The sequence below is a fragment of the Callithrix jacchus genome, chromosome 7 (genome assembly GCF_049354715.1).
Source record: "Callithrix jacchus isolate 240 chromosome 7, calJac240_pri, whole genome shotgun sequence".
Classification (NCBI taxonomy): Eukaryota; Metazoa; Chordata; class Mammalia; order Primates; family Cebidae; genus Callithrix; species Callithrix jacchus.
This window is the reverse complement of record NC_133508.1, coordinates 127914218-127937500: the sequence shown is the minus strand read 5'-3', so window position 1 is coordinate 127937500 and position 23283 is coordinate 127914218. Positions and strand designations below refer to the sequence as shown.

The following is a 23283-nucleotide window of genomic DNA, read 5'->3' as shown; positions in this document are numbered from 1 at the left end:
CGCTATCCCCATCAAGCTACCATTGACTTTCTTCACAGAACTGGAAAAAACCACCTTGAACTTCATATGGAACCAAAAGAGAGCCCACATAGCCAAGTCAATTCTAAGCAAAAAGAACACTGCAGGAGGCATCACACTACCGGACCTCAAACTATACTACAAGGCTACAGTAATCAAAACAGCATGGTACTGGTACCAAAACAGAGATATAGACCAATGGAACAGAACAGAGGCATCAGAAGCAACACAACATATCTATAACCATACAATCTTTGATAAACCTGACAAAAACAAGCAATGGGTAAAGGATTCCCTATTTAATAAATGGTGTTGGGAAAACTGGCTAGCCATGTGCAGAAAGCAGAAACTGGACCCCTTCCTGACACCTTACACTAAAATTAACTCCAGATGGATTAAAGACTTACACATAAGACCCGGCACCATAAAAACTCTGGAAGAAAATCTAGGCAAAACCATCCAAGACATAGGAGTAGGCAAGGACTTCATGACCAAAACACCCAAAGCATTGGCAACGAAAGCCAAGATAGACAAATGGGACCTAATCAAACTCCACATCTTCGGCACGGCAAAAGAAACAGTCACTAGAGTGAATCAGCAACCAACAGAATGGAAAAAAATTTTTGCAGTTTACCCATCTGACAAAGGGCTGATACAGATTTACAAGAAAAAAAAACAAACAGGTCCATTCAAAAATGGGCAAAGGATATGAACAGACACTTTACAAAAGAAGACATGCATGAGGCCAACAAACATGAAAAAAATGCTCATCATCACTGATCATTAGAGAGATGCAAATCAAAACCACATTGAGATATCATCTCACACCAGTTAGAATGGCGATCATTAAAAAATCTGGAGACAACAGATGCTGGAGAGGATGTGGAGAAATAGGAACACTTCTACATTGCTGGTGGGAGTGTAAATTATTTCAACCATTGTGGAAGACAGTGTGGCGATTCCTCAAGGACTTAGAAGTAGAAATTCCATTTGACCCAGCAATCCCATTACTGGGTATATATCCAAAGGACTATAAATTGTTCTACTATAAGGACACATGCACACAAATGTTCATTGCAGCACTGTTTACAATAGCAAAGACCTGGAACCAACCCAAATGCCCATCGATGAGAGACTGGACTGGGTAAATGTGGCACATATACAGCATGGAATATTATGCAGAAATCAAAAAGGATGAGTGTGTGTCCCTTGTAAAGACATGGATGAATCTGGATAACATCATTCTCAGCAAACTGACACAAGAACAGAAAATGAAATCCCACATATTCTCACTCATAGGTGGGTGATGAACAATGAGAACACATGGATACAGGGAAGGGAGCACTACACACTGAAATCTATTGGGGGGAATAGGGGAGGGACAGCGGTGTGGGGGGAGCTGGGGAGGGATAGCATGGGGAGAAATGCCAAATGTGGGTGAAGGGGAGGAAGACAGCAAAACCCACTGCCACATGTGTACCTATGCAACTATCTTGCATGTTCTGCACATGTACCCCAAAACCTAAAATGCAATTTAAAAAAATAGAATGACAGTGGTATTTTGATGTGGATTGCATTAAATTTGTAGATTACTTTTGGCAGTATGGCCACTTTCACAATATTCATTCTACGTATTTATGAGCATAGAATGTGTTTCCATTTGTTTGTGTCATCTATGATTTCTTTTAACAGTGTTTTGTAGTTTTCCTTGTATAGGTCTTTCACCTCCTTGGTTAGGTATATTCCTAAGTATTTTATTTTTTGCAGCTATTGTAAAAGGTGTTGAGTTCTTGGTTTGATTCTTCACTTGCTTGCTGATGGTGTTTAGAAGAGCTACTGATCTATGTACATTAATCTTGTATCCAGAAATTTTGCTAAATTCTTTTATCAGTTCTAGGAGCTTTCTGGAGGAATCTTTGGGGTTTTCTAGGTAAACAATCATATTACCAGCTAACAGTGACAGTTCAATTTCCTCTTTACCCATTTGGATACCATTTTTTTTTTCTCTTGTCTGTCTGCTCTGGTTAGGACTTCCAGTACTATGTTGAAGAGGAGTGGTGAGAGTGGGCATGGTTATCTTGGTCCAGTTCTCAGAGGGAATGCTTTCAACTTTTCCCCATTGAGTATAATGTTGGCTGTGGATTTGTCACAGATGGCTTTTATTACATTGAGGTATGTACCTTGTATTCCAGTTTTGCTGAGAGTTTTAATCATAAAGGGTTGCATAAACAGAATTAAAATTAAAAATCACATGATCATTTCAATAAATGCAGAAAAAGCATTTGACAAAATCTGGGTTTATGATTATTAAGGTAACTCTGTAAATTCCAAGAGAGCAAGAATTTATCACTTTGTTTAATGCTGTATCCCAAGAACCTAGAAAGGAGCCAGATAGGTACTTTAAACTTTACTCATTGAGTAAATAAATGAGTAAAAGGATACATCAATTTTTATATACAGGTTGTACAAAGTAGCCAGTTTGGGAAACAAGTTGCATATATAGCCAGTATTGTTTAAAAAGCAATGTGGTCTGTAGATTAGAAAATGTAATATTGTTAAGTTGTCAATTCTTCCCAAACTAATCTACAGATACAACACAATTCCAGTCAAAATTCCAGTAGGCTTTTTTTTTTTTGTAGAAATGGATAAGCTGATTCTAAAATGTATATGGAAATATGAAGGACCTAGAAAAACAAAACAATTTTTCTAAATATCAAAGATGGAGGACTTACCTTCTTGATTTAAAGATTTATTTAAAAGCTTCATTAACCAAGGTAGATTAATATTGGCAAAAAATATACATATATATCATTGGAACAGAGTAGAGAGTTCAGGAATAGATCAACATATATATGGTAAATTGAATTTTTAAAATAAAATTGTTTACTTTTTGTGTGTGGGTATATCAGAGGAATATACATTTGGTAAATTCATTTTTAACAAGGATGTCAAAGCAATTAACCCTTACCTCACATCATACACGAAATTATCTCAAAATGGATCATAGACCTAAATGTAATACTTAATAAAACTTCTGTAAGAAAATATAGGAGAAAATTTTACAGCATCAATGATGGCAAAGTTTTCATATATGAAAGCTTCAAATGAATCTCCATATAGAAACACAGCATTAACCCTTACCTCACATCATACACAAAATTGTCTCAAAATGGATCATAGACCTAAATGTAATACTTAAAACAATAAAACTTCCAAAATAAAAACAGAAAAAAATTTTACAGCATCAATGAAAATTTTCACATACATGAAAAGCTTACATGATAGAAAAAAAACTTATAAATTAAACTTCATCAAAATTTAAAACCTCTGCTTTTCAGAAGACACCGTTAAGAAAACAAAGAAGTGGATGTTCCAAGATGGCCGAATAGGAACAGCTCTGGTGTGCAGTTCCCAGCGAGAATACAGAGGGTGAGTGATCACTGCATTTCCAAATGAGTTTTTCTGCCCAAAGACCAGGAGATTCCCTGGGTGGAAAAGCACCATGAGTCTCCAGCACAGAGATGCAGCAGGTCTCCACACAAAAGCTAACACAAATCTGGGCAGCCATTTCAACTGGTGCCTGGAACGTGTGGGAGACAGAGTCACCTATTCAACTGAAAAAAGGAGGAGGCTAAAATGGGGAGACAGGTGATCAGGCTTGGCAGGTCCCACTCCCACAAAGACCAGCAATCTGAAATGCTCTGGATTGAGAATTTCACGGCAGGCACAGTAAGACCCAGGAAGGTCCAGCTCTGTGGGGGCAAGGACATCCACCATTACTGAGGTAGTCCACCACTACTGAGGCAGTCCACCACTACTGAGGCAATCTGCCATTACTGAGACAGTCCTCCATTATTGAGGCAGTCTGCCATTACAGAGATGGTCCACCATTATTTAGGCAGACTGCCATTACCAATGCAGTTCTAACTATACCTCTATAAACAAAACCACAGGGAAGCTCACACAGCAACTGGGCAGAGTCCATAGCAGCTCAGCAATGCCTCTGCTGGCAGACTGTGACTATGCTACCTCCTCGCTGGGTAGGGCATCTGTGAAAAACGGCAGCAGCACATCAGGAACATATAAATAAAGCCCCACTTTCCCAGCACAGAGCACCTGGGAAAAAAAGGCAATTACAAGTTCTGCTGCAGCAGACTTAAACATACCTGCCCAGCATCTCTGAACAGAACAAGAGAGCTCACAGCTAAGCACTTGAGCTCCTATAGGGACAGTCTCCTCAAACAGCTCCCAGACCTCCATATATCCAAAGAGACACCTCATAAAGGAGAGCTCAGGCTAACATCTGGTGGGTATTTTTCTGGGACAAAGATAACAGAAGAAAAAACTGGTAGCAACCCTTACTGTTCTGCAGCTGCTTCAGGTGATCCCCAGGCAAGCAGGATCTGGAGTGAACCACCAGCAGTCCGACAGCAGAGGGGCCTGTTAGAAGGAAAACTAAAAAACAGAAAGAAATAACTTCATCATCAACAAAAATGACATCAACTCAGAGACCCCATCCGAAAGTCACCACTACAAAGACCACAAGTAGATAAATCCACAACAATGGGAAGAAACCAGCACAAAAAGGATGAAAACACCCAAAACCAGAACACCTCTCCTCTTTCAAAGGATCACAACTCCTCACCAGCAAGGGAGCAAGGCTGGATAGAGAATCAGTCTGATGAATTGACAGAAACAGGCTTCAGAAACTGGAAAATAACAAACATCTCTGAGCTAAAAGAACGTGTTCTGACCCAATGCAAAGAAACTAAGAACCTTGAAAAAAGTTTGACAAAATGCTAATGAGAATACACAGCTTATAGAGGAATATAAATGAATTGATGGAGCTGAAAAACACAACATGAGAACTTCACAAAGCATGCACAAGTTTCAATATCAGGGACTGAAGGATTGAATTGACCAAGCAAAAAGATATCAGGGATTGAAGACAAACTCAATGAAATAAAATGAGAAGGCAAGATTAGAGAAAAAAGAGTGAAAAGAAATGAACAAAACCTCCAAGAAATATGGGATTATGTGAAAAGACCTAATCTACGTTTGATAGGTGTACCTGAATGTGACAGAGAGAATGAATCCAAGCTGAAAAACACTCTTCAGGATATTATCCAGGAGAACTTCCCCAACCTAGCAAGGCAGGCCAATATTCAAGTCCAGGAAATACAGAGAATGCCACAAAGAAATTCCTCAAAAAGAGCAAGCCCAAGGCACATAATCATCAGATTCAACAGGGTTGAAATGAAGGAAAAAATGCTAAAGGCAGGCAGAGAGAAAGGTCAGGTTACCAACAAAGGGAAGCCCATCAGGCTCACAGTAGGTTTCTCTGCAGAAATCCTACAAGCCAGAAGAGAGTGGGGCCAATATTCAACATCCTTAAAGAAAAGAACTTTCAACCTAGAATTTCATATCCAGCCAAACTAAGCTTTATAAGTGAAGGAAATAAAAACCTTTACAAACAAGCAATTGCTCAGATATTTCATCACCACCAGGCCTGCCTTACAAGAGCTCCTGAAAGAAGCACTAAACAAGGAAAGGAAGAACCAGTACCAGCCACTCCAAAGACGTACCAAATGGTAAAGAGCATTGACACAATGAAGAAACTGCATCAATAATGGGCAAAACAACCAGCTAGCATCAAAATGGCAGGATCAAATTCACACATAACAATATTAACTTTAAATGTAAATGAGCTAAATGCCCCAATCAAAAGACACAGACTGACAAATTGGGTAAAAAGTCAAAACCCATTGGTGTGCTGTATCCAGGAAACCCATCTCATGGGCAAGGATACACCTAGGCTCAAAATAAAGGGATGGAGGAAGATTTACCAAGCAAAAGAGAGAAAAAAAAAAAAAACAGGAATTGCAATCTTAGTCTCTGATAAAATAGACTTTAAGTCAGCAAAGATCAAAAGAGACAAAGAAGGGCATTACATAATGGTAAAAGGATCAATGCAACAAGAAGAGCTAATGATCCTAAATGTATATGCACCCAATATAGGAGGGCCCAGATACATAAAGCAAGTTCTTAATGACCTACAAAGAGACTTAGACTCCCACATAAAAATAGAGGGAGACTGTAACACTCCACTGTCAATATTAGACAGATCAATGGGACAGAAAATCAACAAGGGTGTCCAGGACTTGAACTCAGATCTAGACCAAGTGGATCTAATAGACATCTACAGAAATCTCCACCTCAAATCCACAGAAATACATTCTTCTCAGCACATCACACCTACTCAAAAATTGACCACATAATTGGAAGGAAATCACTCCTCAGCAAATGCAAAAGAACAGAAATCATAACAGTCTATCAGACCACAGTGCAATCAAATTAGAACTCAGGATTAAGAAACTAATTCAGAACCACACAGCTTCATGGAAACTGAACAACTGGCTCTTGAATGTTGACTGAATAAACAATGAAATGAAGGCAGAAATAAAGATGTTCTTTGAAACCAATGAGAAGAAAGACACAAAATACCAAAATTTCTGGGACATATTTAAAGCAGTATCTAGAGGAAAATTTATAGCAATAAATGCACACATGAGAAGCAATGAAAGATCTAAAATCAACACCCTAGCATCAAAATTGAAAGAGCAAGAGGAGCAAGATCAAAAAATCTCAAAAGCTAGCAGAAGACAAGAAATAACTAAAATCAGAGCATAACTGAAGGAGATAGAGATACAAGAAACCCTTCAAAAAAATCAATAAATCCAGGAGCTGGTTTTTTGAAAAGATCAACAAAATACACAGACCAATAGCCAAATTAATAAAAAAAAAGAGAGAGAAAAAAATCAAATAGATGCAATAAAAAATGATAAAAGGAATATCACCACAGATTCCACAGAAATACAAACCACCATCAGATATTACTACAAACAACTCTATACACATAAAACAGTAAACCTGGAAGAAATGGATAAACTCCTGGACACTTGAACCCTCCCAAGCCTAAGCCAGGAAGAGGTCAAAACCCTGAATAGGACCAATAACAAGGGCTGATATTGAGGCAGCAATTAAGAGCCTACCAACCAAAAAATGCCCAGGCGCAGATGGGTTCACAGACAAATTCTACCTGACATACAAAGAGGATCTGTGACCACTCCTTCTGAAACTATACCAAACAATCCAAAAAGACGGAGTCCTTCCCAAATTATTTTATGAAACCAACATCATCCTGATACCAAAACCTGGCAGAGACTCGACAAAAAACAAACAAACAAAACTTCAGGCCAATATCCATGATGAACATAGATGCAAAAATCTTTAATAAAATACTGGCAAACCTATTGCAATAGCATATCAAAAGCTTATCCATCATGACCAACTAGGCTTCACACTGGGGATACAAGGCTGGTTCAACATACACAAGTCTATAAACGTAATCCATCACATAAACAGAAACCAAAGACCAAAACCACGTAATTTTCTCAATAGATGCAGAGAAGGCCTTCAACAAAATTCTACAGACCTTTATACTAAAAACTCTCATGAACTAGCTATAGACAGAACATATCTCAAAATAATAAATGCAATTTTGACAAACCCACAGCCAATATCATGCAGAATGGGCAAAAACTGGAAGCATTCCCTTTGAAATCTGGCACTAGACAAGGATGCCCTCTCTTACCACTCCTATTCAATTTAGTATTGGAAGTTCTAGCTAGAGCAATCAGGCAAGAAAAAGAAATAAAGTGTATTCGATTAGGAAAGATGGAAGTCAAATTGTCTCTATTTGCAGACAACATGATTGTGTATTTACAAGACCCCATTGTCTCAGCCCAAAATCTCCTGAAACTGATAAGCAACTTCAGCAATGTCTCAGGATACAAAATCAATGTGCAGAAATCACAAGCATTCCTATACACCAATAAAGAGAGCCAAATCAAGAACAAACCATTCACAATTGCTACAAAGAGAATAAAATACCTAGAAATACAACTAACAAAGCATGTAAAGGACCTCTTCAAGGAAGACTACAAACCACTGCTCAAGGAAATAAGAGAGGACACAAACAGATGGAAAAAACATTCCATACTCCTGGTTAGGAAGAATCAATATTGTGAAAATGGCCATACTGCCCCAAATAATTTATAGATTCAATGCTATCCCCATCAAACTACCTATGACCCTCTTCACAGAACTGGAAAAAAACACTTTAAACTACATATGGAACCAAAAGAGAGCCCTCATAGCCAAGTCAATTCTAAGCAAGAAGAACAAAGCTAGAGGCATCACACTACCTAAATTCAAACTATACTACAAGGCTACAGTAATCAAAATAGCATGGTACTGGTACCAAAACAGAAATATAGACTAATGGAACAGAACAGAGGCCTCAGAGGCAACACCACACATCTACAACCATCTGATCTTTGACAAACCTGAGAAAAACAAGCAATGGGGAAAGGAGTCCCTGGGTTTTTTTTTTGTTTATTTGTTTTTTTGAGATGGAGTTTTGCTCTTGTTACTCAGGCTGCAGTGCAATGGCGCGATCTCGGCTCACCACAACCTCAGCCTCCTGGCTTCAGGCAATTCTCCTACCTCAGCCTCACGAGTAGCTGGGATTACAGGCACACGCCACCAGGCCCAGCTAATTTTTTGTATCTTTAGCAGAGACGGGATTTCACCATTTCGACCAGGATGGTCTTGATCTCTGTTTAATAAATGGTGTTGGGAAAACTGACTAGCCATGTGCAGAAAGCAGAAACTGGACCCTTTCCTGACACCTCACACTAAAATTAACTCCATATGATTTAAAGACAAACATAAGACCTAACACCATAAAAACTCTAGAAAAAAACCTAGGCAAAACCATTCAGGACATAGGCATAGGCAAGGACTTCATGACTTAAACACCAAATGCGTTGGCAACAAAAGCCAAAATAGACAAATGGGACCCAATTAAACTCCAGAGCTACCATACAGCAAAATAAACAATCATTAGAGTGAACTAGCAACCAACAGAATGGGGAAAAATTTTTGTAATCTACCCATCTGGCAAAGGGCTAAGATCCAGAATCTACAAAGAACTAAAACAGATTTACAAGAAAAAAAACAAACCCATTCAAAAATGGGCAAAGGATATGAACAGCCACTTTTCAAAAGAAGACATATATGAGGCCAAAAAACATATGAAAAAATGCTCATCATCACTGGTCATTAGAGAAATACAAATAAAAACCACATTGAGATATCATCTCACGTGAGTTAGAATGGTGATCATTAAAAAATCTGGAGACAACAGATGCTGGGGAGGATGTGGAGAAATAGGAACACTTTTACCCTGTTGGTAGGAGTGTAAGTTAGTTCAACCATTGTGGAAGACAATGTGGCAATTCCTCGAGGACCTAGAAATATAAATTCTATTTGACCCAGCAATCCCATTACTGGGTATATATCCAAAGGATTATGAAGACACACGCACATGTATGTTCGTTGTGGCTCTGCTTACAATAGCAAAGACCTGGAACCAGCCCAAATGCCCATCGATGATAGACTGGACAAGGAAAATGTGGCACATGTACACCATGTAATACTATGCAGTCATAAAAAATGATGAGTTTGTGTCCTTTGTAGGGACATGGATGAACCTGGAAACCATCATTCTCAGCAAACTGACACAAGAACAGAAAATGAAATACCGCATGTTCTCACTCATAGGTGGGTGTTGAACAGTAAGAACACATGGACATAGGGAGGGGAGCATCACACACTGGGGTCTATTGAGGGAGACTAGGGGAGGCACAGTGTGGGGTAGGGAGTTGGGGAGGGATAATATGGGGAGAAATGCCAGATATAGGTGATGAGGATGTAGGCAGTAAACCACACTGCCATGTATGTACCTATGCAACAATCCTGCATGTTCTGCACATGTACCCCAGAACCTAAAATGCAATAAAATATTTAAAACAAGAAAAACAAACAGCAAGCCACAGAGTGAGAGGAAATATTTGTAGCATATATATCAAATAACTTCTATCCAAAGAATATAAAAGACTCTTCAACTGAATAACAAGATAAACACCTCAATTATAAATGGGTAGCATGTTAAACAGATATTTTATAAAAGATATAAACATGGCCAGTAAGCACATTAAAAATATTCCACATCATTAGTTGCTAGAGAGATTCAAATTAAAGCCACAATAAGGTATCAGTTAACATATGCTAGAATAAATATCATTAAGAAGTTTGACCATACAAATATTTATCAACTGGAACTGTTTGTAGAAATGTAAAATGGTATATGTGCTCTGTAAATTCATTTGACATTTCTTAAAATGTTAGATACTCATTCACCATATGATCCAAACATTCTACTCCTAGGTATTTACCTGAAGTGAAATGAAAGTCTTTGTCCTCATTAAAACTTATACACATATGCATATAACTTTACCTGTAATAATCAAAACCTGGAATCCCAAATGTCCATCGACAGGAGAATGGATTAACAAATTGTGGTACATCCATATTGTAGACTACTTCTTAGCAATAAAATAGAATGAAATGTGTTTGGTATATGCAACAACATGTATGAATCCAAAATCATTATACAAGTGAAATAAGACAGATAAAAAGAAAAAAAAACATAGAATTCTAGGAAATGCAATCTAATCTATAGTGTCAGAAAGCAAAGCATGGAGGTCTAGGAAGAGATGGGCCACACAGGGATGTTTTGGAGATGATGGAAATGTTTGTATATTTATCGTAGTGGTTGTTTCAAAGGTGTGTGCACATGTCAAAACTTACTAAATTGTCTAGTTTAAATGTATGTGCAGTTTGTTGTACATCAATTATTCTTCAATAAAGTTGAAAATTTGCAAAAGTGATCATGCATATACTCAGATTTAAAAACCAAAATATTGGCCGGGCGCGGTGGCTCAAGCCTGTAATCCCAGCACTTTGGGAGGCCGAGGCGGGTGGATCACGAGGTCAACAGATCGAGACCATCCTGGTCAACATGGTGAAACCCCGTCTCTACTAAAAAAATTACAAAAAGTTAGCTGGGCACGGTGGCGCGTGCCTGTAATCCCAGCTACTCAGGAGGCTGAGGCAGGAGAATTGCCTGAACCCAGGGGGCGGAGGTTGCGGTGAGCCGAGATTGCGCCATTGCACTCCAGCCTGGGTAACAAGAGCGAAACTCCGTCTCAAAAAAAAAAAAAAAAAAAAAAAAAAAACCAAAATATTTGAAACACACCAAAAATCATAACAGTTATTTCTGTTTACAAGTGAGTTTACAAGTGATTTTTATGTTTTTCTGCATAATTTTCTAAATTTCTAAAATTTCTAGTTTCCTGTGGTGCAATAACCAATCATCACAAATAGGGCAGATTAAAACAAGTAAAATTTATTATCTCATAGTTTTGGAAGCTGGAATTCTGAAATTAGTATCCCTGAGCTTAAATCAAGCTGTCAGCAGTGCCGTACTCTCTCAGAGGCTGTAGGGGAGAATTTATTTCTTGCCTTTTCCAGCTTCTGGTAGCTGCCAGCATTCCTTGGCTTGGTGGGGAGGGGTCACGTCACTCCAATATTCAAAGCCAACATCTTCAAATCTCTTTTTGCTCTATACTTCTCCTGTGTGTGTGTGTGTGTGTGTGTGTGTGTGTGTGTGTGTGTGTGTGTCAAACCTCCCTCTGCCTCCCTCTCAAAAGGATACATCTGGTTGCATTTAGGGCCCACCTGCATAATGCAGGATTTTCTCCACGTCTCAAAATCCTTAATTTAATCACATTTGCAAAGACTCTTTTCCCAAATTAGGTAACTTTTACAGGTAAGGAACTATCTTTAGGGACCATTATTCAACACCCACAGTATACATCTTGTTTGTTGCAATATTTTTGTATTTTGTTTTCTTTGCATTTGATTCTCTAAATATCTTGAAATTGTATAAATAACAAATGAATGTATTTTTATTAAAAATTCAGACAATATAAAATGTTACAAAATAGAAATCAAAGTTCACTGTGATAATGGCCAATACTATGTGAAAATAGACCTCCTTTACAGATAACGAATTCAGGCAAATTCTACTCCAAGCACTAGACTTGTGAGACCCAAACAGGAGCATAAATTAATTTACAGTAACTAGTCTCAGTAATTTAATGTTCATCCTTCTAGATCCCTTACTTTAAATTTTATTAGGTATATTTGCAATATTATATAGTTACATACCATATGTGTGTGTAAATGTGTATATGGGTTTCAGCTTTTAGAAATGAGAAAAATACTATTCATTTTGTTCTGCAATTTGTTCTTTTCCTTAACAGTGTTCTTGGAGATATTTCTGTGTCAATGCATAGGATTCTACCACCTTTGCATACAATTGACACTTGAACAACACTGGTTTAAAATGCAAGATTCCAGTTATATGTGGACTTTCACCTCTGCCACCCCAGACATCAAGTCAACCCCTCCTTTTCTTCCCCCTTTTCAGCCTACTCAATGTGAAGATGATGAAAATGAAAACTTTCATGATGATCCACTTCCACTTAATAAATAGTAAATATGGTTCTCTTTCTGTGACTTTCTTGGTAATTTTAAAAATTTTCCATTTTTCTGGGTTCATAGGTGTATATATTTATGGGGTACATGAGATTATTTGATACAGGCTTGCAGTCTGAAATAATCACATTGTAGAAGATGGGGTATCCCTCCCTTTAAGCATTTATCCTTTGTGTTACAGACAATCCAATTATACTCTTTCAGTTATTTCAAAATATTCAATTAAATTATTGACTATAGTCACCCTGTTGTGCTATCAAATATTAGCCCTTATTCATTCATTCTAATTATATTTTGTACCCATTAACTATTCCCACCTCCACTTGACTCCCCTACTCTCCTTCCCTTCTTCTGGTAACCATCCTTTTACTCTCTAACTCCATGGATTCAATTGTTTTGATTTTTAGATCCCACAAATAAGTGAGAACTTGCAATGTGTCTTTCTGTGCCTGAATTATTTCACTTAACATAATGACCTCCAGTTCCATCCATATTTTGCAAATGACTGAATCTCATTCTTTTTTATGGCTGAGTAGTAGGCCATCATGTTTAAATATCACATTTTCTTTATCCATTCATCTGTTGATTTAGGTTGTACATTTAGGTTGCTTCCAAATCTTGGTCATTGTGTATACTACTGCAACAAACATGGGAGTGCAGATATCTCCTCCATGTGTTGCTTTCTTTTCTTTTGGCTATATACCCAGCAGTGAGATAGCTGGATTTTATGGTAGCTCAATTTTTACTTTTTTGAGGAACCTCCAAACTGTTCTTCATAGTAGTTGCACAATTTACATTCCCATCAACAGTTTAAGAACGTTCCACATTCTCCACCTTTTTGCCAGCATTTTATATTGTCTGTCGTGTGGATATAAGCCATTTTAACTGGCATGAGATCATATCTCATTGTGGTTTTGATTTGCATTTCTCTGATGATCAGGGATGCTGAGCACCTTTTCATATGTCTGTTTTTAATGTCTTTTTTAAAAAATGTATATTTAAATATTTTGCCCATTTTTAAATTGGATTATTAGATTTTTTCCTATAGAGTTGTTTGAGTTCCTTATGTATTCTGGTTATCAATCCCTTGCAGATGGGCAGTTTACAAATATTTTCTCTCATTCTGTGGGTTAGCTCTTCACTTTGTTGATTGTTTCCTTTACTGTGCAGGAGTTTTTAAACTTGATGTGATTTCACTTGTCACTTGAACACTTGATATGTTTTCACTTTGGTTGCCTGTGCTTGTGGGTATTATGCAAGAAATCTTTGCCCAAACAAACTGTCCTGGAGATTTTCTGCAGTGTTTTCTTGTAGTAGTTTTATAGTTTGAAATCTTTAAGTCTTTAATTCATTTTGATTTATTTTTCTACATGGTGACAAATAGGGGTCTAGTTTCATTCATCTGTATACAGACCCGGTTTTCCCAGCACCATTTATTGAAGAAAAATCTTTAAGTCTTTAATTCATTTTGGTTTATTTTTTTACATGGTGAGAAATAGGGGTCTAGTTTCATTCATCTGTATATAGATCTGGTTTTCCCAGCACTATTTATTGAACAGACTGTCTTTTCCCCAGTGTGTATTCTTGGCACCTTTTTGAAAATGAGTTCACTGTAGATGTGTGGATTCATTTCTGGATTCTCTATTCTGTTCCATCAGTCTATGTGTCTGTTGTTATGCCAGTACCATGCTATTTTGGTTACTGTAACTCTGTAATATAATTTGAAGTCAGGAAATGTGATTCCTCCAGTTTTTTTTTTCTTAGGATAGTTTTGCCTATTCTGGATATTTTCTGGTTTCATATAAATTTTAGAATTTTTTTTCTATTTCTGTGAAAATGTCATGGTATTTTGATAGGGATTGCATTAAATCTGTACATTGCTTTATGGACATTTTGACAATATTGATTCTTCCAATTCAAGTGCATAAAATATCTTTTCATTTTTTAATTGTCTTATTCAATTTCTTTCATCAGTGTTTTATAGTTTTCCTTATAGAGATCTTTCATTTCTTTGATTAGTTAACTCCTAGGTATTTAATGTTATTTGTGGCTATTGTAAGTGGGACTACTTTTTAAATTGCTTTTTCAGTTTGGTCACTGTTACCGTATAGAAATACTACGATTTATGTTGATTTTTTTATTTTATGACTTTACTGAATTTGTTTATCAGTTCTAATAGTTTTTTTTTTTTTTTTTGGTAGAGTCTTTAGGTTTTTCCAAATATAAGATCAAATCATCTGCAAACAAAGATAATCTGACTTCTTTATTTCCAATTTGGATGCCATTTATATCTTTCTCTTGTTGATTGGTCTAGCTAGGACTTCCAGTATTATGCTGAATAACAGTGGTGAAAGTGGGCATCCTTGTTGTGCTCCAGATCTCCGAGGAAAGGCTTTCACTTTTTCCCCATTCGGTATGGTACTAGTTGTGGAACTGTCTTATATGTCTTTTATTATATTGAGTTTATGTTTTTATCATTCATTCTGCTGGTATGAAGTATCACACTGATTGATTTGCATGTGTTGAACCATCCTTGCATCCCAGAAATAAATCCCACTTGGTCATAATAAACAATCTTTTAAATGTTTTGTTGAATTCAGTTTGCTAATATTTTGTTGAGGATTTTTGCATTTATATTTATCAGGGTTATTGGTCTGTGGTTTTCGTGTGTGTGTGTGTGTTTGTGTAAATTTAAAGTGTCTTAAGTGTTGTTATCAGGGTAATATTGGCCTTGGCCTTGCAGAATGAGTTTGGAAGAATTCTCCCTTCCTTTATTTTTTGAAATAGTTTGAATAGAATTAGTATTAATTCTTTTTTAAATGTCTGTTGAAATTTAGCAGTGAAGTCTTTTGGGTTCCAGGCTTTTCTTTACTGGGATACTTTTTATGACAGTTTTGATCTTATTACTTGTAATTGGACTCTTCAAGTTTTGGATTTCTTCACGGTTCAATGTTGGTCGATTGTATGCATCTAGGAATTGGTCTATTTTGCCTAGATTTTCCAATACATTGGCATATAATTCCTTTATAGTAGCCACTAATGAGTCTTTGAATTTTTGCATTATCAGTTGTAATGTCTTCTTTTTTATCTCTGACTTTATTTGATTTTTTCTTTTTTTCTTAGTCTAGTGAAAAGTTTATCTATTTTTAACTTTTTAAAAATCAACGTTGTTTCATTTATATTTTGTATTATTTTCTTCATTTGAGTTTCATTTATTTTTGCTCTAATCTTTTATTATTTCTTTTCTTTTTCTATTTTTGCATTTCATTTGCCCCTGCTTTTCTACTTCTTTATGATGTAGCTTTAGGAATTCTTCTTTTCTGATGTAACATTTATAGCTATAAAGTTCTCTGTTAGTACTGCTTTCACTGTAACCCAAAGGTTCTGGTATGTTGTGTTTCCATTATCATGTTTCAATATATTTTTCAATTTCCTTCTATATTCTTCATTGCTCATTGGTCATTCAGGAATGTATTGTTCAGTTTCCATGTATTTGTAAAGTTCCCAAAATTCTCTTGTTATTGATTTTTAGTTTTATTCCATTGTGGTCAGAAAAGATGCTTGTTATTATTTCAATTTTTTGAATGTTTTAAGACTTGTTTTATGATCCAGCATGGTCTATCCTTGAGAATGATCCATATGCTGAGGAAAAGAATGTGTATTCTATGGCTGTTGGATGAAATGTTCTGTAAATATCTATTGGATCTTTTTGGTCTGTAGGGCAGATTAAGTCTGATGTTACTTACAGATCAATGAGTCTTGTTTTTTTAACGATTCCCTATTTATTTATTTATTTATTTTTAATTTTTTATTGCATTTTAGGTTTTGGGGTACATGTGCAGAACATGCAAGACAGTTGCATAGGTACACACATGGCAGTGTGTTTTGCTTCCTTTCTCCCCTTCACCCATATTTGGCATTTCTCCCCAGGCTATCCCTCCAGGTCCCCCTCCCGCTGGCCCTCACCTTTCCCCGGCAATAGTCCCCAGTGTTTATTCCGCCAGTCTATGTACTTGATTGGAGAGTTCATTCCATTTATGTTCAATATTATTGATAATAAGTAAGGACTTACTCTTGCCAATTTGTTATTTGTTTTCTGGTTTTCCCTTCCTTCTTTCTTTCCCTCCTGTCTTCCTTTTAATGAAGATGATTTTCTCTGGTGATTTAGTTTCTTGCTTTTTATTTTTTTTTGTATACATTATATGTTTTTCAGTTTGAGGTTTCCATGAGGCTTGCACCAACTATTTGATAGCACTTTTTCAAATTTTTAAGTTCAGGGGTACATATACAGGTTTGTTACATAGGTAAACCTGTGTCATGGAGGTTCATTGTACAGGTTATTTCATTATCCAGGTATTAATCCTAGTATCCATTAGTTATTTTTCCTGTTCTTCTCCTTCATCCCACCCTCCACCTTCTAATAGACCCCAGTGTGTATGTGTGTTCTACTCTATATGTCCATGTGTTCTCATTATTTAGCTTCCACTTATAAGTGAGACCATGTGGTATTTGGTTTTCTGTTCCTGTGTTAGTTTGCTAAGAATAATGGCCTCCAGCTTCATCCATGTCCCTGCGAAGGACATGATCTTGCATAACCTATTATTTTAAGCTGTTAACAACTTAACATTTTTCATAAACAAAAAAGCAAACAAGCAAAAAGAAACGTGTAATAAACACTCTATGCCTTAACTTTGTCCCTCACTTTTTAACTTGTGGTTTCTATTTATACCTTATTGTACTGTCTATATCTTAAAAATTTGTTGTAGTCATTATTTTTGATTGGTTCATCATTTTGTCTTTCTACTTAAGGAGAGTAGTTTATACACCACAATTACAGTGTTGTAATATTCTATGGTTTTCTTGTGTACTTACTATTACCAGTGCATTTTGTACCTTCACATGATTTCTTCTCATTCATTAACATTCTTTTCTTTCTGATTGAAGTACTCCCTTTAGCATTTCTTGTAGGACTTGTCTGGTGTTGATGAAATCTCTCAGCTTTTGTTTGTCTGAGAAAGTCTTTGTTTCTCCTTCATGTTTGAAGAATGTTTTCACTGGATATATTATTCTAGAGTAATAGATCTTTTTCCCTCAGGACTTTAAATATATTATGTCACTCTCTCCTGGCTCATAAGATTTCCTTTGAGAGGTCTTCTGTGAGATGTATTGGAGCTCCATTGTAGGTTATAGGCTTCTTTTCTCTTGCTGCTTTTAGGATCCTTTCTTTATCCTTGACCTTTGGAAGTTTGATTATTAAATGCCTTGAGGTAGCCTTTTTGGGTTAAATCTGCTCTGTGTTCTATAGCTTTCTTGTACTTGGATATTGATATATTTCTTTAGGTTTGGGAAGTTCTCTGTTATTATACTTTTGAGTAAATTTTCTATCCTTATCTCTTTCTCTACCTCTTCTTTATGCCCAATAACTCTTAGATTTGCCCTTTTGAGGCTATTTTCTGAATCCTGTGCTTCACTGTTATTTTTTCTTCTGTCTTTTCTGACTATTTTCTTTTTTTTTATTTTAATTTTTTTTTATTGCATTTTAGGTTTTGGGGTACATGAGCAGAGCATGCAAGACAGCTGCGTAGGTACACACATGGCAGTGTGTTTTGCTTCCTTTTTCCCCTTCACCCACATTTGGCATTTCTCCCCAGGTTATCCCTCCCCACCTCCCCCTCCCACTAGCCCTCCCCTTTTCCCCCCAATAGACCCCAGTGTTTAGTACTCCCCTCCCTGTGTCCATGTGTTCTCATTTTTCATCACCCGCCTATGAGTGAGAATATGCGGTGTTTCATTTTCTGTTCTTGTGTCAGTTTGCTGAGGATGATGTTCTCCAGATTCATCCATGTCCCTACAAACGACACAAACTCATCATTTCTGATTGCTGCATAATATTCCATGGTGTATATGTGCCACATTTTTCCAATCCAGTCTATTATCAATGGGCATTTGGGTTGATTCCAGGTCTTTGCTATTGTAAACAGTGCTGCAATGAACATCCATGTACATGTGTCCTTATAGTAGAACGATTTATAGTCATTGGGATATATACCCAGTAATGGGTCAAATGGAATTTCTATTTCTAAGGCCTTGAGGAATCGCCACACTGTCTTCCACAATGGTTGAACTAATTTACACTCCCACCAACAGTGCAAAAGTGTTCCTTTTATGAAACTCCACAGCTTCTGCACGGCAAAAGAAACAGTCACTAGAGTGGATCGGCAACCAACAGAATGGGAAAAAATTTTTGCAGTTTACCCATCTGACAAAGGGCTGATATCCAGAATTTACAAAGAACTCAAACAGATTTACAGGAAAAAAACAAACAAGCCCATTCAAAACTGGGCAAAGGATATGAACAGACACTTTACGAAAGAAGACATATATGAGACCAACAATCATATGAAAAAATGCTCATCATCACTGGTCATCAGAGAGATGCAAATCAAAACCACATTGAGATACCATCTCATGCCAGTTAGAATGGCAATCATTAAAAAATCTGGAGACAACAGATGCTGGAGAGGATGTGACTATTTTCAAATAGCTTGTCTTCAGGCTTACTAATTCTTTCTTCTGCTTGATCAATTCTGTGACTAAAAGACTAGTGCATTTTCCATATGCCAGTTGCATTTTTCAACTTCAGAATTTCTGCTTGATTTTAAAAATTATTTTAACCCTTTTGTTAAATTTATCTGTTAGAATTCTGAATTTCTTCATTGTGTTATCTTGATTTTTTTTGAGTTTCCTCAACACAGGTATTTTGAGTTGTTTTTCTGAAAGGCCGCATATCTTTGCTTATCCAGGATTGGTCACTGGTACCTTATTTAGTTCATTTGGTGAGGTCATGTTTTCCTTTATCATCTTGATTCTTGTAGATGTTCATCTGCATCTGGGTACTGAAGAGTTAGGCATTTACTATAGATTTCCCAATCTGGGCTTGTTTTTACTCATCCTTCTTGAGAATACCTTAAAGATATTCAAAAGGACTTTGGTATTGAGATCTAAGTTGTTTAGGGGGACTCCAAGCACAGTAGCACTGTGGTTCTAGCAGACTTGTAGCGGTATATCAACCTTGATGTTCTTGGACAATATCCAGAAGAATTCTGTAGATTACCAGGCAGAGAGAATTGTCCTCTTCCCTTACTTTCTTCCAAACAGAGCATCTTTCTCTGCTCTGAACCACATGGAGCTGGGGAAGTAGCCCTGTGGCCACCACCCCTAGGACTGCAATGGGTCAGACCTGAAGCAAGCACAGCACTGGGTCTCACTCAAGGCATCCTGTAACCACCTTGGCTACTACCTATGTTTGCTCAAAGCCCTGGGGCTCTACAATCAGAAGATGGCAAAGCCAGCCATGCCTATGATGTTCTGTTCAGGACAGCAAGTTTCCCCAGGCCCAGGTGGGTCCAGAGGTGCTATCTGGGAGCCAAGGACTAGAGTCAAAAACCTTATAAGTTCACCTGGTGTTCTATTGTACTCTAGCTGAACTAGCACTCAAATCAGAAGATGCAGTCTTTCCCACTCTTTCCTCCACTTTCCAAAGGCAGAGAAGGCTTATCCCGTGGCCATTGCCACCTCATGCTCATGAGGAATGCTGTCAGACTACCACCCATGTTCCCTTAAGGTCCAAGGGCTCTCAGTCAGCTTGTGGTGAATACTACCAGGCCTGAATCTCTCCATTCAGGGCTGCCTTCTAGCCTAGGGCAGGTCAAGAAATGCCATCCAAGAATCAAGTCATGGAATCAGGGACCTCAAGAGCCTGCTTGGTGCTCTACTACCCTGTGGCTAAGCTGCTGCCTAAGATGCATGACACAAAGTCCCCTTTACTTTTCCCTCTGCTTTTTTCAAGCAGAAGGAGTCTCACCCCATAGCCTCCATAGCTGAAAATGTGCCAAGTCTCACCTGTAACTAGCAAGTCTCAGAATCTCACCCAAGGCCATTGATGTAGTATCTGGGTATCACTGCTGGTTATTCAGGACTGAAGCGTTCTTCAGTTAGCAGGTGATGAATCCTGCCAGGGCTGGGTCATTCCCTTCAAGGCAGAGAGTTCTTTTCTGGCCCAAGGTGTGTCTAGAAATGTCCAGGGACTAAGGCCTGGAAAGGGAGCTTCATGATTCTGATCAGTGCTCTATCCTGCTGTGGCTGAGCTGGTATTCAAGATACAAGACAAAGTCCTTCCCACTCTTTCATCTCCTTTCCTCAAGCAGAAAAAAGGGATCTCTTTTGGAGCCACAAGCTGTGCAGCCTGGAGTTAGGGGAAAGGTGATGCCAGCATTCAGTCATCCTGGCTAGTGTCTCAGCAGGTCACATTCCCCCTGCCCCAGTCCACTGTCTCTGGGCCCATTTTAGTCCTAGGACTTGCCTATGTGTTGTAGTTCTTGTGGTCTAGACCACCTTTCAATTTATTTTGAGCCTTAGAACACTTTAGCCCACAGTAGTGAGGCTTGCAAAAACTCAAGTTCTAACTGCTGGTATTAGCAATTTCCCTCTGGCTAGGGGTGGTTTAAATGCATCCTCTGTGGTCTGGTATTAGCTGAGTTTGGCCCCATTTTGCTTTCTGCTATAATAAGGGCAGCACTGAGTTCAATGCCTCACAATTGCTGGCTCTCCCTCTCCCCAGGGCACAGAAATGCTCTTCAGACCCTGCTCCTACTGCCAGGGGATGGAGAAGGCATGGTGTTAGTAATTCAAGACTGTTTTTTCTACCTCTTTAGTGTCTCTTTCAGTAAAATGAAGTGAAAACCAGGTACTGTGAGTACTCGTCTCATTTTTAGTTCTTACAAAGGTGCTTTTGTTGTGTGTGTATAGTGGTTAAATTGGTGTCCTTGAAGGAGGGATGATCAATGGAAGCTTCCGTTTTACCATCTTGCTCCACCCCACCTGCCTTAGTTACATTTTCTTGTTTCTAGCTTACTGTATGGTCCGAATACAATACATAGGATACATAACATACAAAATATATGTTAATTGTTATCAACTGTTTATGTTATTGGTAAGGCTTCCAGTCAACAGGTTTTGTGGGCATCAGAATTTATATGCGGCTTTTGGAATGTGCAGAAGGTTGATACCGCAACCCCTGAGTTGTTAACTGTATTTGATTACAGAATTTATTTTGCCAGTCCCTTTTGTTGAATTGTCATTTGTCTCTTTTGCTCTGTTTTTGTTGTTTTTGTTTTGTTTTGTTTTTTGCTATAATCATCAATGTTGCGGGAACATCCTACTGTAGTTTTGGGTACCTGCACAAAACCCAAAGTTTAGATTTCTGGAAGTAGATTACCATATCAAAAGATATGTACATTTTAAATTTTAATAGATACTGTCAAGTTTTTTTCTAAAACTGCTGTTCTAATTTATACTTCTGCAATATCATATGAGAATGTTACTTTGCCTAAACATTTGTTACACTGGGTATTGTTTTCTTTTTTGACAATCTAATGGACAAAAAGAAGTATCTTGTTGTTTCAATTATTATTTCATTGGTCATTAATGAGATTGAACATATTTTCATGTATACTGGTAATTTCTTTCTCTTTTTTGTGATTTTCCTTTTTATATTATTTGCCAATTTTTTCATTGTGTTGTCTTTTTCTAATTTATAGATTTTCTTGTTAATTTACAGAAGCTTTTTATATTTTATATATTTTAACCATTTGCCTATTATTTGTGATAAAAGTGTTGTCTCCTTGTTTGTCCCTTAACTAATGCCTTGGCTTATGATTATTTAGAAGTTTAATTTTTTTTGGGGGGGAGGAAGGGAGGAAGGCAGGAAGGGAGGGAAGGAGGAAGGGAGGAAGGGAGGAAGGCAGGAAGGGAGGGATGAAGGAAGGAAAGAAGCAAGGAAGGAGGGAGGGAGGGAGGGAGAGAAGGGAAGGAAGGAAATCAAGCAATGAGAGAGACATTGCCGACCTGGATCTAGAGGTTTACAAGTTGATTTCTTTTTTCCTTTTTTCTTTTTTTTTGAGAGAAGGAAAGATAAAAAAATGAGTAAACAAGAGGGAGAAAGAGGAAGAGAAAGAGGGAGGGTGAACGGAAATATTGCTTTATTCTGAAAAAAATGGGTATTAATAATGGCCAATCAATGTTTCATTTAAACCTATGAGTAGGTGTGATGTGGTATTGACAAGAATGTATATTTTATGTATTTGAAGTGGATAGCTCTATAAATATTTATTAAGTTTACTTGTTCCGGATCTGAGTTTGAGTCCTTGATATCCTTATTAATTTTCTATCTCATTGAATCTAAGTCTCTATTTATCTGGGTGTTAGGATCGTTAGCTCTTGTTGTTGCATTGATCCTTTTACCACTATATCTTTGTTCCTTTAAAATCTATTTTATCCGATATGAGAATTGCAACTCCTGCTTTTTATTTATTAATTTATTTAGTTTTGCTCTCCATTTGGTTGGTAAATCTTTCTCCAACCCTTTGTTTTGAGTCTTTGTGTATCCTTGCATGTGAAACAGGTCTGGATGTAACATGCCGTTGGGTTTTGGCTGTGTCTTTTGATTGGGAATTCAGTCAATTTAAATTTAGGGTTACTCCCATTTGATGTTAACTGGCTGTTTTATTCATTCGTTGATGTAAATTCTTCTTTATGTTGGTGCTCTTTACTTTTTGGTATATTTTTAGAAAGACTAATACTGGTTGTTTCTTTCTGTGTGTAATGCTTCTTTCAGAAGCTCTTGTAAAGCAGGCCTGGTGGTAATAAAATCTCTGAGTACTTGCTTGTTCATAAAAG

At 37.3% G+C, this 23283-nt stretch overlaps 1 long non-coding RNA gene across 1 annotated transcript; it reads left to right on the top strand.

The window, feature by feature from the left end:
• The first annotated feature begins 1956 nt into the window (after positions 1-1956).
• Positions 1957-13195, top strand: LOC128928216 (uncharacterized). Its single transcript, XR_008473026.2, has 3 exons — positions 1957-2190; positions 3357-3447; positions 12312-13195. It is a non-coding gene; the product is annotated as an uncharacterized LOC128928216 (long non-coding RNA).
• The last annotated feature ends 10088 nt before the right edge of the window (positions 13196-23283 follow it).